The 19,941-nt window shown below is 38.1% G+C and overlaps 1 protein-coding gene across 2 annotated transcripts in view; it reads right to left on the minus strand.

The window, feature by feature from the left end:
* The window catches only part of LHFPL1 (LHFPL tetraspan subfamily member 1), a 58,112-nt gene that overhangs the window by 14,515 nt on the left and 23,656 nt on the right, over nucleotides 1-19,941 (minus strand). The gene's annotated exons all lie outside the window — the stretch shown is intronic.

The raw sequence follows: 19,941 nt of genomic DNA on the forward strand, positions 1-19,941 counted from the left end.
CAGGGTCTGGAGTGGACCTCAAGCAATCTCCAACAGATCCACAGCTGAGGGTCCTGACTGTTAGAAGGAAAACTAACAAACAGGAAGGACACCTACACCAAAACCCCATCAGTACATCACCATCATCAAAGACCAGAGGCAGATAAAACCACAAAGATGGGGAAAAAGCAGGGCAGAAAAGCTGGAAATTCAAAAAATAAGAGCGCATCTCCCCCGGCAAAGGAGCGCAGCTCATCGCCAGCAACAGATCAAAGCTGGACGGAGAATGACTTTGACGAGATGAGAGAAGAAGGCTTCAGTCCATCAAACTTCTCAGAGCTAAAGGAGGAATTACGTACCCAGCACAAAGAAACTAAAAATCTTGAAAAAAAAGTGGAAGAATTGATGGCTAGAGTAAGTAATGCAGAGAAGATCATAAATGAAATGAAAGAGATGAAAACCATGACACGAGAAATACGTGACAAATGCACAAGCTTCAGTAACCGACTCGATCAACTGGAAGAAAGAGTATCTGCGATTGAGGATCAAATGAATGAAATGAAGCGAGAAGAGAAACCAAAAGAAAAAAGAAGAAAAAGAAATGAACAAAGCCTGCAAGAAGTATGGGATTATGTAAAAAGACCAAATCTACGTCTGATTGGGGTGCCTGAAAGTGAGGGGGAAAATGGAACCAAGTTGGAAAACACTCTTCAGGATATCATCCAGGAGAACTTCCCCAACCTAGTAGGGCAGGCCAACATTCAAATCCAGGAAATACAGAGAATGCCACAAAGATACTCCTCGAGAAGAGCAACTCCAAGACACATAATGCCAGATTCACCAAAGTTGAAATGAAGGAAAAAATGTTAAGGGCAGCCAGAGAGAAAGGTCGGGTTACCCACAAAGGGAAGCCCATCAGACTAACAGCAGATCTCTCGGCAGAAACTCTCCAAGCCAGAAGAGAGTGGGGGCCAATATTCAACATTCTTAAAGAAAAGAATTTTAAACCCAGAATTTCATATCCAGCCAAACTAAGTTTCATAAGTGAAGGAGAAATAAAATCCTTTACAGATAAGCAAATGCTTAGAGATTTTGTCACCACTAGGCCTGCCTTACAAGAGACCCTGAAGGAAGCACTAAACATGGAAAGGAACAACCGGTACCAGCCATTGCAAAAACATGCCAAAATGTAAAGATCATCGAGGCAAGGAAGAAACTGCATCAACTAACAAGCAAAATAACCAGTTAATATCATAATGGCAGGATCAAGTTCACACATAACAATCTTAACCTTAAATGTAAATGGACTAAATGCTCCAATTAAAAGACACAGACTGGCAAACTGGATAAAGAGTCAAGACCCATCAGTCTGCTGTATTCAGGAGACCCATCTCACACGCAGAGACATACATAGGCTCAAAATAAAGGGATGGAGGAAGATTTACCAAGCAAATGGAGAACAAAAAAAAGCAGGGGTTGCAATACTAGTCTCTGATAAAACAGACTTTAAACCATCAAAGATCAAAAGAGACAAAGAAGGCCATTACATAATGGTAAAGGGATCAATTCAACAGGAAGAGCTAACTATCCTAAATATATATGCACCCAATACAGGAGCACCCAGATTCATAAAGCAAGTCCTTAGAGACTTACAAAGAGACTTAAACTCCCATACAATAATAATGGGAGACTTCAACACTCCACTGTCAACATTAGACAGATCAACGAGACAGAAAGTTAACAAGGATATCCAGGAATTGAACTCATCTCTGCAGCAAGCAGACCTAATAGACATCTATAGAACTCGCCACCCCAAATCAACAGAATATACATTCTTCTCAGCACCACATCGTACTTACTCCAAAATCGACCACGTAATTGGAAGTAAAGCACTCCTCAGCAAATGTACAAGAACAGAAATTATAACAAACTGTCTCTCAGACCACAGTGCAATCAAACTAGAACTCAGGACTAAGAAACTCAATCAAAACCGCTCAACTACATGGAAACTGAACAACCTGCTCCTGAATGACTACTGGGTACATAACGAAATGAAGGCAGAAATAAAGATGTTCTTTGAAACCAATGAGAACAAAGATACAACATACCAGAATCTCTGGGACACATTTAAAGCAGTGTGTAGAGGGAAATTTATAGCACTAAATGCCCACAAGAGAAAGCAGGAAAGATGTAAAATTGACACTCTAACATCGCAATTAAAAGAACTAGAGAAGCAAGAGCAAACACATTCGAAAGCTAGCAGAAGGCTAGAAATAACTAAGATCAGAGCAGAACTGAAGGACATAGAGACACAAAAAACTCTCCAAAAAATCAATGAATCCAGGAGTTGGTTTTTTGAAAAGATCAACAAAATTGACAGACCACTAGCAAGACTAATAAAGAAGAAAAGAGAGAAGAATCAAATCGACACAATTAAAAATGATAAAGGGGATATCACCACCGACCCCACAGAAATACAAACTACCATCAGAGAATACTATAAACACCTCTACGCAAATAAACTGGAAAATCTAGAAGAAATGGATAATTTCCTGGACACTTACACTCTTCCAAGACTAAACCAGGAAGAAGTTGAATCCCTGAATAGACCAATAGCAGGCTCTGAAATTGAGGCAATAATTAATAGCCTACCAACCAAAAAAAGTCCAGGACCAGATGGATTCACAGCTGAATTCTACCAGAGGTACAAGGAGGAGTTGGTACCATTCCTTCTGAAACTATTCCAATCAATAGAAAAAGAGGGAATCCTCCCTAACTCATTTTATGAGGCCAACATCATCCTGATACCAAAGCCTGGCAGAGACACAACAAAAAAAGAGAATTTTAGACCAATATCCCTGATGAACATCGATGCAAAAATCCTCAATAAAATACTGGCAAACCGGATTCAGCAACACATCAAAAAGCTTATCCACCATGATCAAGTGGGCTTCATCCCTGGGATGCAAGGCTGGTTCAACATTCGCAAATCAATAAACATAATCCAGCATATAAACAGAACCAAAGACAAAAACCATATATTATCTCAATAGATGCAGAAAAGGCTTTTGACAAAATTCAATAGCCCTTCATGCTAAAAACGCTCAATAAATTCGGTATTGATGGAACGTACCTCAAAATAATAAGAGCTATTTATGACAAACCCACAGCCAATATCATACTGAATGGGCAAAAACTGGAAAAATTCCCTTTGAAAACTGACACAAGACAGGGATGGCCTCTCTCACCACTCCTATTCAACATAGTGTTGGAAGTTCTGGCTAGGGCAATTAGGCAAGAGAAAGAAATCAAGGGTATTCAGTTAGGAAAAGAAGAAGTCAAACTGTCCCTGTTTGCAGATGACATGATTGTATATTTAGAAAACCCCATTGTCTCAGCCCAAAATCTCCTTAAGCTGATAAGCAAATTCAGCAAAGTCTCAGGATACAAAATTAATGTGCAAAAATCACAAGCATTCTTATACACCAGTAACAGACAGAGAGCCAAATCAGGAATGAACTTCCATTCACAATTGCTTCAAAGAGAATAAAATACCTAGGAATCCAACTTACAAGGGATGTAAAGGACCTCTTCAAGGAGAACTACAAACCACTGCTCAGTGAAATCAAAGAGGACACAAACAAATGGAAGAACATACCATGCTCATGGATAGGAAGAATCAATATCGTGAAAATGGCCATACTGCCCAAGGTAATTTATAGATTCAATGCCATCCCCATCAAGCTACCAATGAGTTTCTTCACAGAATTGGGAAAAACTGCTTTAAAGTTCATATGGAACCAAAAAAGAGCCCGCATCTCCAAGACAATTCTAAGTCAAAAGAACAAAGCTGGAGGCATCACGCTACCTGACTTCAAACTATACTACAAGGCTACAGTAACCAAAACAGCATGGTACTGGTACCAAAACAGAGATATAGACCAATGGAACAGAACAGAGTCCTCAGAAATAATACCACACATCTACAGCCATCTGATCTTTGACAAACCTGAGAGAAACAAGAAATGGGGAAAGGATTCCCTATTTAATAAATGGTGCTGGGAAAATTGGCTAGCCATAAGTAGAAAGCTGAAACTGGATCCTTTCCTTACTCCTTATACGAAAATTAATTCAAGATGGATTAGAGACTTAAATGTTAGACCTAATACCATAAAAATCCTAGAGGAAAACCTAGGTAGTACCATTCAGGACATAGGCATGGACAAAGACTTCATGTCTAAAACACCAAAAGCAACGGCAGCAAAAGCCAAAATTGACAAATGGGATCTCATTAAACTAAAGAGCTTCTGCACAGCAAAATAAACTACCATCAGAGTGAACACGCAACCTACAGAATGGGAGAAAATTTTTGCAATCTACTCATCTGACAAAGGGCTAATATCCAGAACCTACAAAGAACTCAAACAAATTTACAAGAAAAAAACAAACAACCCCATCAAAAAGTGGGCAAAGGATATGAACAGACATTTCTCAAAAGAAGACATTCATACAGCCAACAGACACATGAAAAAATGCTCATCATCACTGGCCATCAGAGAAATGCAAATCAAAACCACAATGAGATACCATCTCACACCAGTTAGAATGGCAATCATTCAAAAGTCAGGAAACAACAGGTGCTGGAGAGGATGTGGAGAAATAGGAACACTTTTACACTGTTGGTGGGATTGTAAACTAGTTCAACGATTATGGAAAACAGTATGGCGATTCCTCAAGGATCTAGAACTAGATGTACCATATGACCCAGCCATCCCATTACTGGGTATATACCCAAAGGATTATAAATTATGCTGCTATAAAGACACATGCACACGTATGTTTATTGCAGCACTATTCACAATAGCAAAGACTTGGAATCAACCCAAATGTCCATCAGTGACAGATTGGATTAAGAAAATGTGGCACATATACACCATGGAATACTATGCAGCCATCAAAAAGGATGAGTTTGTGTCCTTTGTAGGGACATGGATGCAGCTGGAAACCATCATTCTTAGCAAACTATCACAAGAACAGAAAACCAAACACCTCATGTTCTCACTCATAGGTGGGAACTGAACAATGAGATCACTCGGACTCAGGAAGGGGAACATCACACACCGGGGCCTATCATGGGGAGGGGGGAGGGGGGAAGGATTGCATTGGGAGTTATACCTGATGTAAATGACGAGTTGATGGGTGCAGCACACCAACATGGCACAAGTATACATATGTAACAAACCTGCACGTTATGCACATGTACCCTACAACTTAAAGTATAATAATAATAAATAAATAAATAAATAAATAAATAAAAGAAGATGATCAGTAAGAAAATCTAATGGTAAATTAGCTTTCTAATCTGTTATGCCTTGTACCTATAGAGCATTATTTTCATAAAGCACATTTATGTGCATTTTGTCATGTTATGGCCAAAACAATTTTTGAAGGTAGGTGTATTAGTCCATTCTCATGCTTCTACGAAGAAATACCTGAGACTGGGTAATTTACAAAAAAAAAAAAAAAAAAAAAAAAAGCCGGGCACAGTGGCTCACGCCTGATCCCAGCACTTTGGGAGGCCTAGGTGGGTGGATCACAAGGTCAGGAGTTTGAGACTAGGCGGACCAACATGGTGAAACCCTGTCTGTACTAAAAATACAAAAATTAGCCAGGTGTGGTGGCGCACGCCCGTAATCCCAGCTACTCAGGAGGCTGAGGCAGAAGAATTGCTTGAGCCTGGGAGGCAGAGGCTGCAGTGAGCCGAGATCGTGCCACTGCACTCCAGCCTGGGCTGCAGAGTGAGACTCCATCTCAAAAAAAAAAAAAAAAAGAAAAGAAAAGAAAGAGGTTTAAGAGGTTTAATTGATTCACAGTTCCACATGGCTGGGGAGGCCTCAGGAAACTTATCATCATGCCAGAAGGTACCTCTTCACAGAGCAGCAGGAGAGAGAATGAGTGCAAGCAGAGGAAATGCCAGATGCTTATAAAACCATCAGATCTTGTGAGACTCGCTTATTATCATGAGAACAGTATGGGGAAAACTTCCCCCATGATTCAGTTATCTCCACCTGGTCCTGCCCTAGACATGTGGGAATTATTACAATTCAAGGTGAGATTTTGATGGGGACACACAGTCAAACCATATCAGTAGGTAATATCATCCTCACTTTAGTCATGGGGAAACAGGTTTAAAGAAGTGAAATTACTTATCTATGGTCATACAGTCAGATAGAAACAGAGCCACCCTACAATTTGTTCATTCCATTCAGTGCAACACTTAGCATGCCAAGCACGACGGATGTGCAGTTGAAATCACATCCTGTCACAAACTTAACCTCTGGGGCAAGTCATCAAACCTTTTTGAGTTTCAGCTCCCCATGAGTAAAACAGAAGCGATACTACCTACCTCACAGAGCAGCTGCTTAAGTTGCCTTTTAACTGACTGATTCCCCGCTGCCTGCTCCAGCCCAACACAGTTGCTTCTCTGGCTGGATACCCCTCTATGTGTGGGTTAGACAGGCAACTAAAAAATCTTAAGCAACACCTAAGCCATGGATTTTTAAGGACTGCCTGCCAGGGCATTCTAGCTGATGCTGCAGGAAAATTGTGAGGGGCGGATGGCCTTCTATAGATGAGTTGCTTTGGACAATCCCTTTGGCCAATCTCTGGCCCCTGCTTCCATGGGTGGGTATTACTTTCTTTTCTTTTCTTTTCCTCTATAACCTAATCTTGATGGGGTGGGTATTACTAAAAAGCTTCTTTCCTCTAGAAGGGATGCCTTAAGTAGATTGCTTTAGTTTTTATTGTACATTTTAAACATATACAATATGTTTTTATAGTGAAATGATTACTATAGTCAAGCAAATTAACATATATTTCTCCTGTGTGTGTGTGTGTACACATTAAGAGGACCTGATATCTGCTCTTCTGTTATTTAAAAACAAATAGGTAGACATGAAATTAGATCAAAGACCTCACCATAAAATTAGGCATATCACAACACAGGGAGCTAGGCATGTATCTGGGGCCTCTGAGTACTTATTGATCTAGTATAATGCTCTCTATGTGGAAACAAGGAAACTAAGGCTCAGAGTGCCAAAGTGATATGCCCAAGCAAGCTTAAGAAGATCAAAACCCAGGTGCCCTGATACCCTGGCCATGGTTGTTTCTACCACACTTTGATGCCCCCCTATGGGCACAGAAATGTATTCGCCTGCTTCTTTGTGCTCTGGTGAGCACAAGAAAACAAACTGTCCATAAAGAAGGAAACTGACAGAAAGAAAAGGTAACAGGAAATGCCTGGAAACTGAACCCACAAAGGTCAAACCCCAAGTCACCATAAAAGGCTTTGAACTGGCAAGAATGAGCGGAAATGATGGGAGAGCAAAGGAAATGAACCTCCAGGAGAGGAAACACAGGGAGCACACACATGGCTTTTGGGTAGCCTCTACTGCAGGCCTTTGCCAAGTGTGTGTTGGAGGGAGTCCCTCCTTCCCTCCCAGAAGCCAAATCTGAGGCATCCCCTCCAAAAAGGCTCTTGAGAACTGGGCTGCTACTAATAGCAAGTTACATATAATGCAGCCTGTTGTGCTTTGTATGTGTCTATACTTCACTTATTCTCATTAAACCCAGGTCATTCTACTATTAACCTGTGCATTTATCCTTCATGCTGCATATACTGACTCCTTGCTGTAATAGGTTCTTTTTCTGGAAACTAAAGTGCTGGGAACATTTTTATTTTAACAACTGGTATCAGGATGATGATGATGATGATGATGATGATGATGATTATATCAGATATCAACTATTGACTGGTTACTATATACCAAATACTATACTGAGTGTATTGCATGCATTATCTCATCTAATCCTCATAACAATCCATGAGGTAGTAACAAACTCACAAATGCTGAATAATTTGCCCAAGGTCACAGGGCTAAGAATGTACCTATGCAAAAGCCCAGTCTTACAACTAGGCAATCTATGCCCAACCCTCCCTTTCAATTAGATGCTTGGTGAAGAATAGCATCAATTTAGAATTGGACTTCTCAAGAATTCATCTGTGTGGCATCAAGTCCATAAAATCTTCATTTGATGGCTGGAATTCAATTAACAACCAGCAAAGCATTTTTCTCAACTTAATTTTTTTTCATTTATTTAATAAAATTAAGGCATATGAAAGGCATTGCATTTGACAGGGCTGTTGCAAGGAGCCTTTACCTATTTTCTCCCTCTTGTTGAATGGGTGATTCATTCAAGAAACAGATACTGGGTTGCCATTAAGCAGCATCTACCGTATATGTGGGAGTCCTAGGTCACTAGTTGTGGGGCCTTGAGAAAGTCACCTGCTCTTATTTGCCCCACTGACTCATCTCAAGGTCCCTCTCAGTTTAAGTTTCAGTGTAAGTTCTGGTTAATGTTTGTTCATTTTCTGTTTTAAATATTTGGCTATTAGTTTCTTCTTTAAGTGAAGAAAAGAAGAAAAGGAATCAATTTCCTAAACCGTTCAACTGAAGACTGGTGGGACAGGGTCAGGTACATAATTTTCCAGCGGGGGTAGAGTGAGCACCAAGGGAGTCTCAGGACAGCAAGAGACCTGGAAGATGGACTAGAAGACACAAGAGAAGAACCTGGAAACAAAAGAGGCGGTGGAAGGAAGGAGGTCAAACTTTCCTGGTTTGCGGGGTTTTGTTTTCAAGGCTGTATCTTCCCCAAACCCCATCCAATCATTCATCCTCCCTATCCCCCAAACACATACCCCAGAAGATCAGAGAGAGGCCCCAGATAAACTGTATATACTCTTAGAACATGTGGAACACAACAATTTTTGTAGATATTTCTTATTTGATTGAGTTTAGCAGGACCATTTAGGTTCCTTTATTAGTGCAAATCAAATCTAGAGGCATTTAAGAATTTCTCATATATATCCATTCCAATTGGGATCTCTTTCAAAATTCCATCAGGTCCAGCCACTTCCTTATTTATGTTTAATCTGATTATACTAAAAGATTGAAGGGGGCTGGGGGTGGGGATAGGGGTTGAGGTGGGGATACAGGATGCAACACTAGGTACTTTCCATGATGTTTCAGACATTTGTTTCTGAAAACAATAGAGCTGAAGTGTATCCTAAAGAAAACAAATTCTCAAATGACTCAAGACATACTCTCACCAATGGAGAGGAAAAAAATTGTAGCACACAGGCAGTGAGTTAGAAGATAGGTTCCATTCATTATTCTGCCTTTAGTTTGCTGTGTGACTTTATACAAATCACTTTAGCTCTCCATCTCAGGTTTTCCTCATTATAAAAATGGCATATTACCATCAGTTATGCTTGAGTTTTTTAGGGTCTTATTATATTATGTTCATGAAAACATGTTGTGAATGTGATCCACTGGTGGACGATACAGACATGACCCTAGAATTAAGTGCTATTTATAACATGACAGTTTTATAAGCTTACTTAAAAGCAGCTATGTCTCATTAGAGACCTAAAACCATAAAAACCCTAGAAGAAAACCGAGGCAATACCATTCAGGACATAGGCATGAGCAAAGACTTCATGACAAAAACAACAAAAGCAATGGCAACAAAAGCAATGGCAACAAAAGCCAAAATTGACAAATGGGATCTAATTAAACTAAAGAGCTTCTGAACAGCAAGAGAAACTATCATCAGAGTGAACAGGCACTCTACAGAATGGGACAAAGTTTTTGCAATCTATACATCTGACAAAGGACTAATATCCAGAATCTACAAGGAACTCAAACAAATTTACAAGAAAAAAACAACCCCATCAAAAGGGGGCAAAGGATATGAACAGACACTTCTCAAAAGAGGACATTTATGCGGTCAACTAACATATGAAAAAAAGCTCTTCATCACTGGTCATTAGAGAAATGCAAATCAAAACCACAATGAGATACCATCTCACGCCAGTTAGAATGGTGATTATTAATAAGTCAGGAAGAAACAGATGCTGGAGAGGATATGGAGAAGTAGGAACACTTTTACACTGTTGGTGTGAGGGTAAATTAGTTCAACCATTGTGGAAGACAGTTTGGCGATTCCTCAAGAATCTAGAAACAGAAATACCATTTGACTCAGCAATCCCATTACTGGGTATATGCCCAAAGGATTATAAATCATTCTACTATAAAGACACAGGCACACATATGTTTATTGCAGCACTATTCACAATAGCAAAGACTAGGAACCAATGTAAATGCCCACCAATGATAGACTGGATAAAAAAAATGTGGCACGTATACACCATGGAACATTATGCATCCATAAAAAAGGATGAGTTCATGTTCTTTGCAGGGACATGGATGAAACTGGAAACCATCATTTTCAGCCAACTAACAGAGGAACAGAAAACCAAACACCACATGTTCTCACTCATAAGTGCTAGTTGAACAATGAGAACACATGGACACAGTGAGGGGAACATCACACACTGGGGCCTGTTGGGGGGTGGGGGACTAGGGGAGGGATAGCATTAGGAGAAACGCCTAATGTAGATGAATGGTTGATGGGTGCAGCAAACCACCATGGCAGGTGTATACCTATGTAACAAACCTGCATGTTCTGCACATGTATTCCAAAACCTAAAGTATAATTTTTAAAAAAGAATGTCTTTAATAATGTAGTTTAGGGACAGATGGCCATACAAAAATAACCAAGTTTACCAAAATGATGGTTAAAATGCCACATTTCTCTGAACATTGTCACTGAGCAACAGGAGTAAAATTCAAGATTTTTATGTCCTCTTCCTCAGAACTAAAGAGTAAAGGAAAATAACAGTATAAGAATCAGCTAAAAATAATCTGTTTCCTGATCATTTCATTTTGATTAAACTAAAACTTTAACATAGGAATAGTTTGACTTCTACCTTAATAGACTAGAACTTAAAGTATATATTATATTTTAAAAACTCACAAAACTGTGTTCTCTTTTCCCCTATGCTAGACAAAATAGGACTTCTTAAATTATTTTATCTTCCACCTTTTTCATCTGTAAAATAAAAATTGCAACATTAAAAAAGAAATTTATGTATTTATTTATTCTTCAAATATTAATGAGGACATTTATTGTGGACTCTGTGTTAGGTATAGAAGGTATAAGTTGAAACATATTATTTTTATCTTATAATCACAATGTAGTCTCCCATACCTTGACAATAGATTGACTCTATTACCAATAAATAGTGCTTTCAATAATAGGAAGTAGTAAATATTGTTCAATAAGGGACCAAGTTCTCTACTAAGATACTTCTCACTTGTTACATGTACAGTGTTATTTTCTTGAGCTAATTTAATATAAATGAACCCATATTTAAAATTAAAATATATTCTTACTTTAGTTCCCAATTGTTTTAAAGTATACTTCTTTTTCATTTGCTTTATATTTGGACCATGACTTTCTTATATATGTTTATTGCATGTTTGTTTATCTGGGCATTTCTAGTATTCTTTTTATCTGTCATCTGACATTTTCCTATTCACAAATTATCTTAACCTTTCAGTCAGAATTTCTCCTTCTTCAAGACTCCCTTTTCCTTATCAACCTTTTCACTGAAGGCCATAAGCCTCCTCCAATTGGGAACAATTGCCTTCTAATATGTTACAGAGGAGTCATTCACGCATTCTTCAAAAATTTGCAGACTTGTAGTTATGGTTTCTTGGATTACTTGCCTTCCTCTTTTGGGATTTATTCTCTCTTTTGACTGTAATGTATCTTCCAATATTCTCTTATGAAAAATGCATGAGAAATAAATGTTATATGGCCTTCCATGTTGAAAATCTTCATTATTTTATTTTACTTGAATGACAGTTTTTCTGGGTATAAAATTTTAAAAGCATTGTACCTTTTTCATCTAGCATTCATTGACTTTGATAAAATATATTATGCCAGAAGGATTTTGATTTTTATATGTATTTTGTCTTTTATAACTTTTTTCTTCTCTACGAGTTTTTAAGGCATTCTGTTTATCTTTAATGTTCTGAAATTTTATCATAATATGTGTATTCATGAATCCTTTTATTCTCATTGTGCAGAGTAATCAGGGAGACCTTTTATGTTGCTGAACATGACTTCTCACATCCCTTTTTTCATGTGTAGAACAAATAAACATCTAGTTTTTTGTGAAGAAAAAAAAGAAGTATATAGCTTCTCTAAGCTTTCAGTGGGACCTATTTGGGTGTCCCCTGTCTATATGCCATTGAATATGAAAGAATTCTCTAGTAGTGTGGTGGATTTAAGAGGATTTTGAAAATCTCGTCGAAGTTGAAATAAGTATATCAAGAAATCACTTGAAATCTCTGTTCAGGGCTCTTACTTAGATTTCTTTATAATACAATAAAAAAGTATCCTACTCATTGCACCCTCAGTTTCTCAGAGACTGTTCTTTTTTGCATCATTCTCTCTCCACTACAGGATCATTCCCATCAGCATCCAAGCATTTGGTCATCTTAGAAAAGGCCTTTCTTCATCCTGCATTCTCCTCCAGCTACTGCTTACTTTCTCTGCTCTCCTTCTTAGCAAAATTGCTTGAAAGAACTATCTACACACATTGGCTTCATTTCCCTCATCTCACAATACTGCCAGTATCTGTTACTCCAAAACTTCTCTTCTAGATCACCTTTGTCTGACTGACTCCAATGGTCACTTCTCTGTCCTCATCGAGTTTAATGCAGCAGTATTAAACATAGTTGATTACACCTTCTTTTTTGACATACTCTTTTTCTCTTGGCTGCTGTGGCCCCCACATTCTTGATTTTCTTTTTTATGTTTCTCTGGCTACTCCTCTGAGTCTCCTTAGTAAGTTTCTGTACAGAGAAGCAACTAAAAGCACAGACTCTCTCAAGTCGTGCTGTGCAATATGGTAGCCACTAGTCACATTGTGTCTATTACACTTAATAAAATTACATTAGATTAATTTAAAAAATTAGACATTAATAAAATTAAAAGTAATAATTCAGTCCCTCAGTCCCATTAGCCATATTATAATTGTTCAACAACATGTGACTAGCAACACGTTAGACAGCAGCACAGAGAGCATTTCCATCATTGCAGAAACTTCTGTTAGATGGTGTTGCTTAGATCGGACTTCTGTCTGCCACTCCACAGCTGAATGACCTTAGGCAAGTTACTTAACCTCTCTTAACCTCAATTTCCCATTCTGTAAATGAGGCTAATAATATCTTCCTTATAGATTGTGGCAAAGATGTAATGAGCTCTTGATGTATAGTGAGTGCCACATAGGAGTTCGCTATGATTGCCCAATGTTTACATATGAAGAATTTCCCATTACTAAGACTGGGCTCTCTTCTCTTCTCACTCAACTCTTTCTCCATAGCTAAATTCATCTCGGATAAGTCCCTTTACCTTTCTGTAAACTTCTCATCCTCATGATAAGATGAAGATAATGACAGCATCTATTTCACTTGGTTGCCGTGAAGATTAAATGAGATGATACGTATAAAACACTTGGAACATTGTCTGGCACATAGGTCACATTCACTAGGTGATAACCACTGTTAGTATTACAATCCTCTTTCCCAGTACTTTAAACATCATTTATGTACTAAGAACTTCCAATTTCTAAACTCAAGGTCAGATACCTCACTGAGCTCCAGACTGCTTGCTTGACATCTCCACTTGGATTTCTCACACAGGTATCTCCAAAACCTACCTAAAACTGAGTTTCCTTCTCTTTTCCCAATCCCAGCCACAGTTGCTTCTCCTCTAGTCTTCCCCATTTCTGGACATCTCTTCCATACCCATATCAAATCTACCACCTGTACAATTGATTATACCTTTAAAATATATTTTGAAACAGCCTACTTTCCCCAGCTCCACAGTCACCTTTGCTATGCTCATGTCTTTGCCTAGACTATGGCTCAGCCTCCTGACTGGTCTCCTGCTTCCACTCTTGTCACCATCCCCATAGCCATTCTCTATAACACTGCCAGAGGAAACTTCCTAGAATAGAAATCATATCCTATCTCTTTTCTTCTTCAAGCCCTGTAATAGTCTCTCATTGCAGTTAGGATAAAATACAAAGTCCTTTAAATTCTGACTAATGCTTATGTCTCTGAGATCATCTATTACTCTTCCCATTACTCACTCTTCTGATTCAGTAAAACTGGCCTTAGAGTAGTACCCAAATGCAACATGTGCTTTCCCACGTTAGAGCCTTTATAGCATTCTACCTCTTTGTGTGGAACTCTCTTCTTCACGTAGTTCACTTGGTTAAGCCTACCCACCTTTCAGGTTTCTTCTTAAATCTTACCCTCTTGAAGAGGACTTCCTTAATCCTCCTCTAATTGAAGTCAGATGCCCCTCTAGAATTCTCTTACCAAACCCTATCTCTTCCTTCATATCCTTTATCAACACTAATCAGACACCATGAGGATATCTACCATTTTTATAACCACTGAAGTTCCTTCCCTCATAGCACAGTGCCCGCCTGAGATTCAGAAAACCTAAGGTGTGTGATCTTGGCAAGTTCTTTTCCAGGTCTCAGGATTCTTGTCTTTACATTGAGGAGGTGGGATTAGATTTATTTGCTCAATAAGCCTCTGTTGAATGTGAAAAAGGACATACAAGGTCTCTGCCAACATGAAGCTTACATTCTAATAAGGAACACAGGTAATCAAATAGGCAAATCTAATAATTATAGATTGTGATTAGTGCTACAAAAGACACCAAAATGATGCTGTGATAGAAAAGTATGATGGTGGGGGACTTTGAGGTGGTGACATTGAAGACAAAGGATAATAAAGAACCAGCCAAACCCAAATGATAGCTAAGATCTATTTTGCTTGGACATTCTATGATTCTGTATGCCACACATAGCTAAGTATGCCAAGTAGCATAAAGGAGGGAGCTGCCTCATTAAAACTGGCACCAAGGGCTTTGTGCTCTCAGTGCAGGGATATGAGAGTTTTATTCTTCCTCTCAGGATAATATCAGTAGATGAAATCAACCTCACAGAATTGTTTTAAGAAACCAATATGGTAATGAATTTAATGTTCATAGCACAATCACCATAATGGTACATATAACATTTTTAAGACCTCCAAATTCAAGATTGTAGTTACTTCTGTTGAAGAGGCACAGAGATGTAATTGGGGCAGGATACACAGAGATCCAACATATTGGTAAGGGTTTATTTTCTAAGCTGGAATTCAAATTCCAGCTCTGCCACTCTACCAGCTGAGTGAGTGAACTTAGGCAAGCTACATAACTTTAAGTAGCTGCTTAATCCGTGATACGTACATGGATGTTCATGGTATTACTTCATATCTCTTAAAATATTTGAAGTATTGCATAATAATTCTAAAATGTAATTAATATGATGCCTATGCAAGCATTCAATAAATGATAGCAATTATTGTTACATAATGATCACAGCACTAAGTAATAGTTGACAGCTAGGGCAATGGAGACTGCCAGGCCTGGTTTTAAATCCTGGTTCTGCCAATTACAAGCTCTGTGCCCTGGGGTAACTTAAAAACCACCTTGTCAAGAATTTTGCTCCTTCAGTTATTCCCTCTCTGCCTGTCATCAATGTTTAAGTAAAATAATGTATTGGATAAAGTAAATTCTCAAAAACATATTAATTATTGTTAACATCGTTTTTATTCTCCTCAATCCTATGCACAGAAAAAAGAAAAAGAGTTATGAATAAGTGAATGGAAAGGATAAAGTGGGTCTCCCATCCTCTGCCCCCTCCCTTTCTATTTCTTTTCCTTGTTGAAGGAAGATGGCATATGCTAAAAACTGTTCTCTCCAAGAGAAGCAGCAGGAGGTCCTTCGATAGCAAGCCTGCCTGGGAGTTGGAGATGAGCTGCTAGAAAGAGCTTTGACTCCAAGCTAAAATACACCAAGGCAAATCTCAGGAACATTCTAATCAGGGTCTGAAATCAAAGTAGACTTAAATATAAATGGATAAAAGTTAAGGATTTTTAAAGAATTGTAATTGTAAATAGACACTGTTACACTTTAAAGTTGCTGGAGTTGAATATATTATTTGAAATGAGCAATAAAAATGAAATGTTATTTACTACTTTTCATAATTATTGAAATGCAGATTAAAAGAAGATACCAGAGTGGAAGAAACTGAAATGTTGACAATCCACAAAACCGAGGAGGCTATGGGACATCAGGCAAACTCACACTATGGGTTGGAGAATAACTTAGTGCAGTCTCTTTGGAGAGAATTTAATTCACCAGTGACTTCTGAAAATTTAAAATAACCATTAACCCAATCATTCCACTCCTAAGAATCTGTCCTACAGATAAACTAGTATGCTAAGACATATACACAAAGTTGTTCCCTGAAATATGTTTTGGAAAAGCCAAAAACTGGAAGCAACCTAAATGTCCATAAAGAAGTGGTTAATAATCATGATTCAATCATTCAACAAATATTCAGTACTATTTGGTACTCTTTAAGCAGGCACTGGGGAGATAGCAATAAACAACACAGACAAAAATCTGTGCCCTCACAGAGCATGTTATCCCTACAATGGGAAAATATGGCATACCTAAAATATAGAAGGAAGATCTATAAACATTGATAGCTTTTCAAGAGACATGAATAAGTGAAAAATCCAAAGTTCAGAACAGTGTAGCTAGCTAGATAGATAGAGAGCTAGATAATATGATCCCAGTTGGAAAAAATGTGTTGTATTTATTAAAAATTCTGGAGTATATAAAAGGAACTTAATGGTCACTTTGGGGAATGGGATTGAGGTCAGAAAAAAGACTGATTTTAAGTTTTAAACCTTTATATATGTATTGTTTTATTTTGTCACATACATGAATTATTTTTATTTAAAATAACGTTCTGAAATATACTTATGGTTTGGCATCTTTCTGGTTATCCATTGCTGTATGACAGACTACCTCAGAGCATAGCAGCTTAAAACCAACCATTTTATTATATCTCGTGGTTCTGCGGATCACAATTTGTTCAGAGCTCAGGTGGGAAATTCTACTTTAAATGGTATTAACTGATGTTATTCAGTGATATTCAGTTAACCGGTATGGAGGGTTCAGAACAACTTCACTCACATGTCTAGTGCCTTGGCAGGAATGGCTGCACTAGCTGAACTTTTCTGTCTTTAAGTAACTCTTGGAAATCCCATGTGGTCTCTCCAGGATAGTCAAACTTTCTACATGATGACTCAGAGCTCCAAGAAACCAAGATGGAAACTGCAAGTTCTTTAGACCATAGGCCTAGAATAAGCTTGACGTCACTTCTGTCATACTCTATTTATCTTTTATAATGAAGCTGACTAGACTATGAAGTCTAATGCTCTAATTAGATTTAATTAGATTAACTTAAAGCAGCTATAAGTCACTTAAGATTTGGGGAATAGGAATTTGAGATAGACCCAGCTTCTCTATGGGAAGACTGTCAAGAAATTTGTGGCTATCTTTAATCCAATGCAGACATCAAGATCAGTGCCTTAATATAAATTGTATCTTTGATCATTCAAATTAGGACTGAAAAATAGTGTGGATAGTTTAGGATAACTTGAATGAAAACCTAAGAAAAGATAGATTGAAGACATGAATGTGATTTCTTCATATAGGAGGCTACAGAAAACCTATCAGAGTATTAGAGTGGTAAATCCTTTTTACTTACTCTGACAGATTGATAATGCCTGCCTCTATTCTCCTCCATACCTTCTTCATCTCTCTGAACCATGTCAGGGTAAAAATCTTATTCCTTTGGTAGGGACTGTGTCTTTTCTTTTTTGGCTCTGTGTATCTCCCTTCCCAAGTAACTGGGACTATAGGTGAACATTGCCATGCCCAGCTAATTATTTTTACTTTTTGTAAAGAGAGGGTTTCACCATGTTTCCCAGGCTGGTCTTGAACTCCTGGGCTCAAGTGATTTACCCACCTCAGCTTCCAAAAGTGCTGGGATTACAAGCATGAGCCACTGCACTCAGCCCAGAACTACCCATTTATGAACTAGGTCCTTAGGTGGTGATTAGGGCAGAAAACAAAGTTGGTAATCTCCATGCAAATCACATATCCAACTTTTTACTTTGGCATTTTACCTTAATCAAAGTAGAATCATAACAATTCATTCTGTAAAGCCAATATTACCTTAATACCAAAAGTCAATAAACACATCACAAGAAAAGAAATGTACAGGTCAATATCCCTAATAAATATACATGCAAAAACCCTTAATAAAATGGTAGAAAAGTAAATCCAGCAAGGTATAGAATAAATTATACATCACGACCAACTGTGATTTATCCAAGAAATGCAAGGTTGGTTTAACATATGAAAATCAATCAACGAAATGCACCATATTGAAAGGATAAAAGACAAAAATTTCATGATTATCTCAGTAAATGAAGAAAAGGCATCTGATTAACTCCAACGCCCTATCATTATGAACACAATCAGCAAAATAGGAATAGAAGGGAACTTCTTCAACCTAATAAAGTTCCTCCTGGGAAGTGGAGGTGGCAGTGAGCAGAGATCGCACCACTGCACTCCAGCCTGGGTGACAAAGTGTTACTCCATCTTGAAAGAAAGAAAGAAAGAAAGAAAGAAAGAAAGAAAGAAAGAAAGAAAGAAAGAAAGAAAGAAAGAAAGAAAGAAAGAAAGAAAGAAAGAAGAAAGAGGGAGTGAGGGAGGGAGGGAGGGAGGGAAGGAAGGAAGGAAGGAAGGAAGAAGGAAGGAAGGAAGGAAGGAAGGAAGGAAGGAAGGAAGGAAGGAAGGAAGGAAGGAAGGAGGGAAGGAAAGAAACCAAGCAAATGTTTTGAATGCACATTTCTCCAAAGGAGATGTAAAAACAGCCAATAAGTACATGAAAAGATGTTTGAAATCATCAGCCATCAGGGAAATGCAAATCAAAACCACAATAAGAGAGCACTTTACTCCCACTAGGACAGCTATAACAAAAAAGTGGAAAATAAGTATTGAGGAAGATGTTGAGAAAATTGAAACCATTATACATTGTTGGTGGGAATGTAAAATGATACAGTCATTTTGGAAAGCCTGGCAGTTCCTCAAAAGGCTTAAACATAGAGTTAATATGTGACTCAGCAATTTTGAGATATATACCCAAAAGAAATGAAAATATGTCCACACAAAAATGTGTACACAAATATTTATAGAAACATTATATAATAATAGCCAAAAAGTAGAAACAAGTCAAATATTCATCAAATGATAAATGGATAAATAAAATGTGTTACATGTATACCATGGAATATTATTCAGACATGAAAAGAAATAAAGTACTGACACATGCTACAACATGTATACATCTTGAAAACTTCTCGCTCAGTGAAAAAGCCAGACACAAAAAACCACATATTATATGATTCCATTTACATAAAATATCCAAAATAGGTAAATCCATATTGACAGTGGTTATAGCAGCTGGGAGCAAAGGGAAATAGGCACTGACTGCTAATGGATAAGAGGTTTCTTTTTGGGCTGATAAAAATGTTCTGGGGCAGGGTGCGGTGGCTCATTCCTGTAATCCCAGTAATTTGGGGGGCAAAGGTGGGAGGATCACCTGAGGTCAGCAGTTTGAGCCATGGCAGAAACCCCGCTGCACACCCTGTCTCTACTAAAAATACAAAAATTAGTTGGGCATACTGGCGTGAGCCTGTAGTCCCAGCCACTCGAGAGGCTGAGTCAGGAGAATCGCTGGAACCTGGGAGGCAGATGTTGTAGTGACCTGAGATTGGGCCACTGCACTCCAGTCTGGGCGACAGAGTGAGACTCCATCTCAAAAAAAAAAAAAGTTCTGGAATTGGATAGTGGTGATGGCTAGACAACATTGTGACTATACTAAAACCCACTAATTATACCCATTAAATGGGTACATTTTATAGTATGTGAATTATATATCAACAAAACTGTCATTTTCAAAAAGTAGAATCAGTCCCCACAACCAACTAGGAAAAATGTACT

Source organism: Macaca mulatta, chromosome X (genome assembly GCF_049350105.2).
Source record: "Macaca mulatta isolate MMU2019108-1 chromosome X, T2T-MMU8v2.0, whole genome shotgun sequence".
NCBI lineage: Eukaryota > Metazoa > Chordata > Mammalia > Primates > Cercopithecidae > Macaca > Macaca mulatta.